This window comes from Delphinus delphis, chromosome 6 (genome assembly GCF_949987515.2).
Source record: "Delphinus delphis chromosome 6, mDelDel1.2, whole genome shotgun sequence".
Classification (NCBI taxonomy): Eukaryota; Metazoa; Chordata; class Mammalia; order Artiodactyla; family Delphinidae; genus Delphinus; species Delphinus delphis.
Genome location: NC_082688.1, coordinates 51,849,663 through 51,861,841, shown reverse-complemented (window position 1 = coordinate 51,861,841; position 12,179 = coordinate 51,849,663). Strand labels below are relative to the sequence as shown.

The following is a 12,179-nucleotide window of genomic DNA, read 5'->3' as shown; positions in this document are numbered from 1 at the left end:
GAGAAATGCAAATCAAAACTACAATGAGATATCATCGCACACCACTCAGAATGGCCATCATCAAAAAATCTACAATCAATAAGTGCTGGAGAGGGTGTGGAGAAAAGGGAACACTCTTGCACTGTTGGTGGGAATGTAAATTGATACAGCCACTATGGAGAACAGTATGAAGGTGCCTTAAAAAACTACAAATAGAACTACCATACGACCCAGCAATCCCACTACTGGGCATATACCCTGAGAAAACCATAATTCAAAAAGAGTCATGTACCACAATGTTCATTGCAGCACTGTTTACAACAGCCAGGACATGGAAGCAACCTAAGTGTCCATCAACAGATGAATGGATAAAGAAGATGTGGCACATATATACAATGGAATATTACTCAGCCATAAAAAGAAACGAAATTGAGTTATTTGTAGTGAGGTGGATGGACCTAGAGACTGTCATACAGAGTGAAGTAAGTTAGAAGGAGAAAAACAAATACCGTTCGCTAACACATATATATAGATTTAAAAAAATGGTTCTGAAGAACCTACAGGCAGGACAGGAATAAAGACATAGACAGAGAATGGACTTGAGGACACGGGGAAGGGGAAGCTAGGACAAAGTATGAGAGTGGCATGGACTTATATACACTACCAAATGTAAAATAGATAGCTAGTGGGAAGCAGCCACATAGCACAGGGACATCAGCTCGATGATTTGTGACCACCTAGAGGGGTGGGATAGGGAGGGTGGAAGGTAGACGCAAGAGTGAGAAGATATGGGGATATACGTATATGTATAGCTGATTCACTTTGTTGTAAAGCACAGACTAACACACCACTGTAAAGCAATTATACTCCAATAAAGATGTTTAAAAAAAAAAAGGAAAGAAAAACCATGGAAGGAATCAGTACGTTCAAAGGACCATCCAATAGAAGGGACATTCTAGCAAAGACAGAGATTTTTTTCTATGTTCCTCCATTAGGCAGAAGCACTAAGGTGCAAGTTTTAGGCAAGGGACGCAAAACATCCCAATTTAATATGCGTATTAAGTCAGTATTATAAGTAGTAATTCCCCTGTCATTAAAAGTGTTGGAGCAGACATGAAATGTCTACCTCCAGAATGTTTTAGAAAGAATTCCTATACAACATGGTAAAGCTACTATACCCCAATAAAATTTTTAATTAAGTATTTTTTTAAATGTTTTAAAGAAGAATTCCTACATTGAGTGGAAGCTACAATGAGACGGTCCACTAGAGAAACTCTACCACTTTCTTTGCTGCTGCTTTTGCTGACATTGAGGAGGTCCCAGATTTCTCTTGCCTCCTAAAAACATGAAAGTAATTTAGTTCCAATATTCCCAGGCTACACTCTTTTCCTTTCTGAACCAGCCACAGTGAGTTGTGACAACAAGTGAAAACCCGAATGCCTATAGGCAGGTGATTAATTTTCTGCAATTAAACAATACAGAATAGAGAGTCCAGTGTACAACAAATAAGTTCATGCACTGCTCAAAGGTATTTAAATTCCAGTTATTTTTAAATATTGTGCCAAGAAAAATGGAATAACCAGTTTACAACCCCTGAAACCATCATAGAACAGAATAAAGTATTGAAGAATTTTGCTTTGTTTTGTTCTATTTTGTTTTTGCTATGGTCATAGATCACAGTGATTAGTAGCATGGGTTCTGAAACAGAACAACTGGGTTCAGGTACAAGCTCAGTAATTTCCAGTTATTTCGCTTCTCTGAACCTTAGTTTTCTCATCTTTAAAACATTAAGTATACTCACCTAATTGGTTTGTTTTGAGGAAAAAATGGAATAATATATACCACATGCTTAGAGCAGTGCCTAACATTTAATAAGCACTCAAAAACGAAGGTGAAATTGGAAAGATATTCTAAAAGGCATTCTTTTTAGGAATCCCCAAGTGGCCTAGCTTACCTTAGAGCAGCATTTCCTGATCCATAGTCTTTGAAAGACTTGATAGTAAGTGTTCTGCACTAAGAGGGGTCCATGATTAAATAATTTTGAGAAATGATACACACTATAGGAATCCCTTTGGAGATGGACACTAGCATACATTAACTTGATTTACTCTGGTAGATTTAATCACAAAACCTCTATCCTTTGAGATACCCAACTAAAACCCAAAGATCCAGTATTTTTATGAATATATTTTAGAAATGCCTCCTTCTGGGAGCTTCCAATTTTTTCTTAAAACATTTACTCTTTCACCATTTATATCCACTTCTGCTTCCAAGAAAGGATTTGAAGCACATGCTAAGGGGTCAAAGAAATTTATTTCTCTAGAGATTGTAAACCTCAACCTCCTCTTTGCTGGGCTTCTTTCCTCCCCCCAGACCCACTGCAAAACTTCAAAGCCAGTTTTGATATCCATTCCTTCATGCTGGTTCAATGGTCCTGAAATCTACATACCTTCTGCCTAAATGATCACCTCTTCTGCACTACTGAGTATCTATAGAACCGTTCCCCCTTCCTGAAGTCCCTGGGCCACTTTCGTACCTCTCCAGGTCAAATTATTCCAACCATTGTGCCACAAATTGTAAGGGACACAACGGTAGCATAAGATAATGTCCCCTAGCCGCATGGAGCTTACCTTATCCTGGAGAGGCCAGATCTACACTCCTGAGCGAGTCAGAAATCAGAATTCACAAGCAAACTCTGTGACCCGAGAGGTGATCTGAGAGCTCCTCCTTCAACTTGACATTGACTTTCTGCATTGCATTTTCAGTGGAACGGCTTAGAGAAAAGGTGAGTATTTTCCCACGGCACGAACTGCCCCTATCAGGGGTAAGTGATGGGTACATCAAACCTCTAAGTGTAAGTGCTATGGTTGAACCTGAGCTGCCTGGGACCTTAACCAGAGAAATGTGGAAGGTTCCCATTCCTGAGAGTCTTCATAAACAACTTCCTCAAATTCACTCAAAACTTGTATTGCTTCTAGAAGAACTCAGAGGAAAATATTTTTAATTAATGACATGGTCTAGAAATCAACTGTGGACTAATTAGCAGGGAATTTTGAGTTTCAAGCCATTTGGATAATTTGGGGTGGTCCAGATCAAGTTTGGAGCAGTCCCCATTTAAGTCAGCCTGTGAGACTTCCAGTGTTTGGAGTGTGACTTTGGGGGTTGGTGGGGGATTTGAAGGTGAGGGAAGGTTCATTCATGAGCTAAAGAGCAGATCTGGCCCCTGAGATAGACTGTGCTCAGCAAAAAACGCCCTTCCGTGTATGAAGATGCAATAACTGGTTCTGTAGTTCCCCACCACAGGGAAAGTTGGGGAAAACAGGGGAAGGAAACCAAGAACAAGAATACCAGGGACTCAGTCCCTTCATTTGGAACAATTACTAAATGAACATTTGAAAAGGTGTTACATAGTTTATGAAACAGTATCACATGCGCTATTTAATTCTCACAAGTGTCCTTTGAGCTGGGATCCCTGTCTCCTATTTACAGATGGAAAAACCACAGCTCAGAGGCAGAGATAAAATGGTTTCCTCAAGATCCCATGGTTCATAAGTGGCAGAACCAGGACCCAAACACAGAGCCTCATGTATCCAAATTCCACATTCTTTTCCTCTTTAATCACCTTTAATTTTTTTTGTTGTTTGTTTGTTTGTTTGTTTTGCGGTACGTGGGCCTCTCACTGTTGTGGCCTCTCCCGTTGCGGAGCACAGGCTCCGGACGCACAGGCTCAGTGGCCATGGCTCACGGGCCCAGCCGCTCCGCGGCATGTGGGATCCTCCCGGACCGGGGCACGAACCTGCGTCCCCTGCGTCGGCAGGCGGACTCTCAACCACTGCGCCACTAGGGAAGCCCAATCACCTTTAATTTTTGACTGGACTTCTTTGCTACCACCTGAGGAGTTGAGATAGCAAGTGGCTGGAAGAGGAAAAGAATGTGGAATTTGGATCCATAAGGATCTGTGTTTGATGTTGTATATGAAAGCTGTTAAGAGAGTAAATCCTGAGTTCTCATCACAAGGAAAACATTTTTTCTTTAATTTCGTATCTATATGAGATGGTGGATGTTCACTAAACTTGTGCTCATCATTTCATGATGCATGTAAGTCAAATCATTATGCTGTACACCTTAAACTTATACAGGGCTATATGTCCATTTATCTCAGTAAAACTAGAGGAAAAAAAAAAATTAAAGGTGAAAAGGCAGAAGAAGTTCTCCATGCCTACGAAACCCCTGCAACAAGTGACATTCCAACGTCAGCGAGCAGAAGAGCCTATCTGCTCCTGACGCATGCAAGTCCTCCAGATCTGTCCAACTCTTTGTCACATCCCTTGTCCACAAGCAGTAAACCAACCATTTCAAAATCATATGGAAATGGTACATCCAGACAGTGGAATATTATCCAGTACTAAAAAGAAATGAGCTATCAAGCCATGAAAAAAAATACGGAAGAATCTTAAATGCACATTACTAAATGAAAGAAGCCAACCTGAAAAGGCTGCGTACTCTGATTCCTACTATATGACATTCTGGAAAAGGCAAAACTAAGGAGACGGTAAAAAGATCAGTGGTTACCAGGGGTCGAGGCAGGGGAAAGGATGAACAGGCAGAACACAGAAGATTCTGAGGGCAGTGAAACTATTCCGTATGACACTATAATGGTGGATGCCTGTTATTATACATTTGTTAAAGCCCATGGAACATACAACACCAAGGCTGAAGCCTGATGTAAACTATGGACTTTGAGTGGCGATGCATCAATGCAGATTCATCATATGTAACAAAGGTACAACTCTAATGGGAAATATTGATGGTGGGAGAGGTGTACATGTGCAGAATCAGAGTTTATACGGGAAATCTCTGTACCGTCTGTTCAATTTTGCTATGAACCTAAAACTACTCTAAAAAAAGTCGGTTCACATACTCAAGTTGTTCCAAACATACTTAAAAGTTCTCCAATGACGTACTTGCCTATCAGTTTTTAAGTTTAAATTAGCTAAAAATAAATAAAATTTCAAATTCAAAACAAAAATCATATGGGGGTCACCACAGAGCCTCGTCGTCATTTCTTTCTAACTAGAGGCTTCTTATAGTCCCTTCTTCCCAGGAGCAAAAGACCATTCTGAGAATCTGTTACCTAGATTTGGAAAGCCTTTCCCCGGTTGAGGGGATGTACATGAACATCCTAGCAAAAGTGAGTTGTTACAGCTGGAACACCACCCAAATATGGAACCATTCAAACGTCCATGCTCCCCCTCCACAGCATCACTCTGAGCCCCAAGATTAGCAAGGGAAGTCTGTGGAACTGTCTTACAAAAGTGGAAGCATATTGCCAGGTTGCATCAGTCATCCTGGTCCAGCTGGCATCTGCTTCTCCCACCAGAATAGGGATACTTCTTCCCCATCCGCTCCTGGAAAACACCTCCTAATGATTGTGGATGGTGCCCGAGATGAGGGGAAGGAGGAAAAGCGCCACCTTCCTGACCCAACAAGCAATCTGTTCACACCTGGCAGCGTGAGCTTTGATTATCCTCGACTCAGGTTGTGTAACTACAGATGTCTCTAGTTTTCACAAAGCAAAGGAGCTCTTGTCTGGAATAAATGAGATAGATAAATTAGAGGGGGAAGGGAAAGAGTCAAAGGTGTCCCCCCCACTTTTCATCTGTGGTGATCTGGGCTCTCTAATCTATTGTACAAATGTCTGCACACAGCATGCCAACACTTGCTTGTAAACTCACGGGAGAAATATCACCTGGAGACAATGAATAATGTCTGCTTCATGCCGTTCTCCCCTAATATACTTTTTGTTTTGAAGGCATCATATGGATTAAGTTAGTAACACCCATCCTCACGTTTTCAAGCCGCTATCTCCCCCTAAATCATCTCTCTTTGGAACTTGACAGGTTATCACACCTTGTCTCATTTCATGCTGCAGCTTCCCATGAGCAGATTAGTCTTGCTTCACAAATCACAGGCTCCTTTCCCGAGTGAAACACCTTCAAAATTACAGCAACTTTCCCCAAGGGGTATCAAAGTTCTCTTTTCCGAGGTCTGTGGTGTTCCACTAAGAGGCTTCACTGTTCTGAAGCACCACACCTTGGATCATCTCCTTGGCTGAGGGTATTATCATAAAACAGCAAGAAGAGGATTCGCCAAGCCCGTGATAACTTCATCTCTGTATTTAACAGGGTGTCCTCCGGGCACGGCTCCAGGTGGTCTCCGCCTTACGAACCTTCAGAGGGGCAGGCAATGCCTGGAGCTGCTCTCCCAGGCCCAAGGTGCAGAGAGAGACAGGAAACAGTCTATCAGCAGCATCCTAGTGGTTCTGTGGTTTATGAAATTCAAGCACAACCGCTTGCAATTTGCCAACTCATTCCAACCTATGGTTAGACAACCATCTGTGGCAGATTCTGTACAGACACACACCATAGAAGTGTCAAAGAATCTGCTTCCTCCAAGTGTTCCTATGATATTCTTCATCCTTGCAGTGGCTGTGTATTGCTTCAACCCACTCAATAGTCATTCCTTTTCTTGTGCTATTAGTACCTCAGTTTCTCCTGGGAGGATCACGTCTTAGTGCATAAAACTTGGTCCTAGCACTCAAGGTGAACATTCGACCAGGCCTAGTCAATGAGAAGACTCCATCACCCTGGCTACAGCGATTGATTCAGTGACAGTCGTATGACCCACATCTGAGAACTTCAAGAACAATTAAGAAAGAGATGATCCCTTTCCACAGGGGGTGCTAAGCTGGTAAAATGTAACTCTGGATCTGAGGGTGGCTATCTTGCTACCACAGGGTGAGGGTGGGGGAGATCCTATGTGAAAATAGTGCCCTTGCAGAAGGAAGCACTGTCAAAAGTGAGAGAAATACACGATAACATTGTTTGACGCCTGGATCCAGCCATGCCTGAAGTCACTGCCACATTCTAATCGTAAGAACCAATAAATTTCCTTTCTTGCTCAAGACAGTTTTAGCTGGGCTTCTCTCTTGAAAACAAAGAGCTCTGATAAATACACTGCCCAATAACTTAAGGAAAATAAAAGGCATCAGCAGTCCCAAATGATTCATACACTGATTTATGGTAAAATACATATTGAATACCTAACCTATGTCAAGCTCTATGTTTGGTGTTAGGGACACAGAGACAAATAGGACACAATCCTTGCCTTAAAGGTTTTATATTCTAGTATCCACTTTAGCAACAAAATCCACAGTTTCAATAGCTCAAGGGATAATGAGGATTCTTGAATTTCTATTAAGAAATGAAATAGCATGGATTAGCACAAGTATCTAGCAACTTCGTATAATCCAGACGAGTGTGCCTCAGTACTTAGGACGCAACTTACTTCTATTACATGCTTTTGTGAAAAGAGCTAAATGCATATCTAATAAATTCTGGGAAGAGGAGTATGTGGCCACGTGTTGTTTATGTTTGCAGAGAGTCCATTCCTTCTTCTGATAATGAATTTGGGGAACCACCTCCACCACTGCTTGCAGTCTTGGTGAGACTGTCTATTTGGTGACTCTGTCAACTAGGCAAGACTGCTCCCAACCCAGATCAAGGCATGGCCATACGACATAAGTTGGTCCAATCAATTAGATCACTCCTTCTCAGTCCCCTTTTCAAGTCTTCCCCTCCCCCATATACCTGCCTCGGGTCTCTTCTCTTTCCCATCTACATTCACTCCCAAGGTGATCTCAACCAACCTCATGGCTTTAAATACCATTCACTTAATTTAATTAAATTAATATCCCCATCACAGATCTCGCCCCTGAACTCCAGATCACCCACTTGCATGTCCAACTGCCGACTCTTGATACTTCCACCTGATCTCACCCTTAGCATGCCCAAACCACGCTCCTGAATCCTGCAGACTTGCTCTTTCCTACAGTCTTTTCCATCTTAAGAACTGCTCAGGTGAAAAAACTTGGGAGTCATCATTGATTCTTCCCTTTCTTTTCACACTCCATATCCTGACGGCCGTCAAATCTGACAGCTCTTCCTTCACAAGAGATCCAGAAGCTGGTCGCTTCTTATCATCACCTCCACTAAGATCACTCTGGACCAAGCCCAAATCATCTCCTCGCTGGATGATTGCAGAAGCTTTCTTATCAGTGACCATGATTCAGCTTTTGGTATATTCAGTATATTAGCAACAGAGCAACCAGCGGGATTAAGTCAACACTATTCCTCTGCAAGGAAATGTCATCTCCCAACATCCACACCAATCTCCTCTAGGTCTTGCCTCAAACCTCACCTTCTAGATCAGGCGTTTTCTGACCACTCTATTTGAAACTGCATCACCCTCCTGCTGCAGGTCCCTATCCCATTATACCCTCCTTCATTTATACTCCATAACACTTACTGCTACCTAACATACTAAATATTTTTGGCCTTTTTTCTTATTAGCTTATTATCATCTCCCCCAACTAGAATGCAAGCTCCATGAGGGTAGGGCTTCTGTCTGTTTTGTTCACTGCTGTAACCATAAAACCTAGAAGAGTGCCTGGCACCCATTACCTGATGAATGGATGAATGAACAATGAACACGGTGGTCTCTTTAGAGGAGGGACCCAGTGATGGAAAACAGTGCAGACTCATTCTGGAACGAGTGCCCAAAAGAGATCACACTTTATTACCTGCCACCTAAAGCTTCTGAACTGTCCTTCTACCTTCACTAAGGCCCAGTTCTTCTGCATTCCCATTGATTCTATGAGCTGCTCCTATCCAGCCAGTAAATTTCCCATTTTATATAAGCCAGGGTCAGTTTCTGTTGCTTGCAACCAAAGATTCCTAGTTGATTCAAGGAGCCAAATATCTAGGCTCTCACTACAACACCATTTATTGTCATAAATGTACAGAGGGGTGGTGGCCTGGTACTTTGGGTGTCCTACTCCACAACAAGAGGTAAGGCTTTAACTGCAAATGACACAAGAGCTGCTTATAAGTTAGATTCACACAAAAGCATTAAGCAACTTCTGAGTCTTTTCTAAAATGACTATGCTGCTTATTTTAAACCAACAAGACCTCATTCATTTATTAAGTATATCTTATCCTTATAAAACAAAGATGTATGCACAAACATTCTAGAGAGGTTTTATAAGGTAATGATGAACAGCAGATTCATGAAGAGAGTAGAATACCTTCACTTCCATGTTAGCAATCAGGACCCTAACAACAGTAAGTCTGAGAAGATAAAACATGAAGGATATGAAAAATAGCATACATGTCTTTAAGCATATTGATTCCAACTTTTATGTGAAGGACAAGAAAAGAAAATATACCAAATCACTAGCAATGGTTCTAAGTAGAGCAATAGCGGTGATTTGTACTTTTTATTTAACCCTTCCTGAATTTTCACAAGCTTAGTAGTTAATAAACATAATTATTTTAATAAAGAAATAAACAGCATTCTTTTGGAATTTGAAACAACAAAAATATTTAGGAGGCATGAGAATCTGAAAAACAGTGTGCTGACACCTTCTAGCTACTAACATAAAGTGATGGGAAATTAAATAAGACCCTCACCTTCAGAAACTCCTTTCCTTCTGGAAATCATCAGAACATTGGTATGAAGAAGGAAACAAGGGAACAGAACAGACTATGTATCCGTGCTTCTCAAACGACACTTAGAAAACCATCCGTAACAGAGTCACCAGGGGCACTTGTTAAAAGTAAAGATTCCCAACAGCCATTTCAGACCTGTTACACCACAATCTCTGAGGGTCAGACCCAGGAATCTGCATTGAACAAATTCACCCAGTAAGTCTGACACCTGCTCAAGTCCAAGAACCACTAGAAAGATGAAGGAAGCTACGTGAAGCTCCTTGGGGATTCACCACGCCTCTGTTTGAATGATTTCAACTGAATAATAAAGCTTAAGTCAGCAGAGAGAAAAAACTCCATCAGTCAAAATCATCGCCAGGTTTCCACTTTGCTTTCTGTAGTGTAGACACAATCTATATCATATGCCAGCAGCATAACATCTGCAGGCCCAACCCCCTGACAAACCCATCAGCCAGTTGTTGGATAATGCAGTGGAATCTTCATTATGAAAGCATATTTGACAAGTTCTGATAATTGATAGTTAAACCATTTTTCCCATAACAAGCCTATCATCAGTGAAAGCCTGATCTAACCCAATTAGCGCTAAACGTATTGGTTAGTCCTGTTTTCAGTATTTTAAAAGGACAGCACTGTAATATTTAATCAGTTCCATACTGGCCTGGTCCTTCCCCATCTTTTCACTAGACATTTTCCAGCCAGAATGAACGACCCTTCAGACTGTTCTGCACCTTGCTCCCCGGATATGCCACATCCAACCCCACCTCTGTGCCTCCTTGAATGTCCCTCCCCTCTCCTCTCTGCTTTCCTGGATCCTTAGGACTTGACTACCTAGAGCATAAACCCAATAACCATGGCTTAACCCAAGAAGCTATGGCTTTTCTTACCCAACAAGAAGTCCGGAAATGTACCTTCCAGAGTTGGTCCAAGTGCTCAAGGATGTGATCAAGGACCCAGGTCTCTTCCCTCCTCTGGTCCACCCTGCTTAGCATGTGGCTTCTGTCATCTAGGTTTTAAGATAGCTAATCCCACCCATGAGCATCACATGTGTTTTACAAACAAAAAGAGGTGAGGAGTAAAGGCAATTACTATTGGTCAGAAATATGCAATTTTACCACTTAAGCTGCAAGGGACTAGTTTGTTTGTTTGTTTTTTTAGCTAGAATTGACTAGAACAAAAGACTGGGGGAAAGGATATTGGATAGACGACTAACAGTTTCTGCCACAAATATCTGCAATGAAGTTTTGAACTCCTTTTTCCCATAAAGATCTCTCCCACTGTAAAAATCCTTCATCATTTACTGTCCCTGCTCCTCCCACTGGAAGTCCAATCCATAATCATGAATCTAATAGAGATTTATCTACATACATATAAAGTAGATGTAAATTTCAACCTACAATCTTGATGTATAAAATAATATCTCCATTTTCTTTAACATTGAATCTGACTCGTGGCTTGTTCCCCGTGGACATCAGTCATTATGTGAAATGAAGGATACTCCTAAGTCACAGTCAAAGGCAAAACACTTGCCTGTTATTATGAATCATCCAGCCCATCACTGTTCTCACCAACATCCTTATTGTCCAAGTCCAGTCTATTTCATTGGAGTTGGAAGCTCTGTATTCAAGTCACATGTGGGCTACAGGGATTCTCGGAGATAGGAGTTCTGGAACATAGAGCCAGCCTCACTAAGGGTACGATGCAGTTATTTCCCTCTGACATTTTCCATTGCCACAGACCAAGAGATGGGCCCCACTCTTCTTTTACCCACCTCTGATTTTTGGGGTGGGGTCAGGGATTTCTGAGTTCCCTGCCCCCTACTGTTTCCTTCAAGGTCATGAGGTATAAAATTCTTCCCCATCCACTCCAATGAGCCAAGACTTTAAGAAAAGTCAGCAAGAGATGGGTCTTGAAGTCAGCCTATGCTTCAAGACCTATGGGAGGGGCCCATGAAGGCCTAACTACCTTTGTAGATCAGGTGAGGGAGAAATACAATAAGGGGATGAAAATGAGTCTCTTAAGAAAGTTTCCTGCTACACGTGTATGACTCGTGTCCACATCTAGGGAGAAGCTCCCAGCCCTCTCAGAAGACACTTTGGTATTCCATACCTAACTTGTCATGAACATAGCATGCTCAATAAATGTCTTTCCTGTGGTATTGAGCAAGTCGCCCAAAAGAAAGTTTTGCTCAGTCACATGAGAAATGAGGAGTGTATGCACAGTGCCTGAAGACGGTATGGACAGCTACTGACTTGATATGACTGGGTCCTTGAAACACATTTTCTCGGACTTAATTGTGGGTACCAGTCAATGTCATCAATAGGGATTGCAAGTCTTAAACCTAGTGAGCAATTATTAAAAGAACTCTGGATATAGAGAAGCCCATAAATACCACAACTGAGAGGTGAAAGCAAATATAGGCCAGGCCAGTTGCGGAGTACAGAGAAAAAGCACGTGGATTTCAGAGGTCTGGGAGACCTCACTTTCTATCTCAGTCTGTGAATGAGTTGCTGAACCTCTCTGATCCTCTCTTTCCTCACCTGTGAAGTAGGAATAATACCTTCTTGAGCACTTTTTTTGAGCACTTCTAATCTTCATATCTTTACCTAAATCAAAGGAGGGTTAAGTGTCTTG

The 12,179-nt window shown here is 41.8% G+C and overlaps 1 pseudogene; it reads right to left on the bottom strand.

The window, feature by feature from the left end:
• Nucleotides 1–8,103, bottom strand: part of LOC132427665 (transcription initiation factor IIA subunit 2 pseudogene) — a 128,400-nt pseudogene extending 120,297 nt beyond the window's left edge.
• Nucleotides 8,104–12,179: the final 4,076 nt, after the last annotated feature.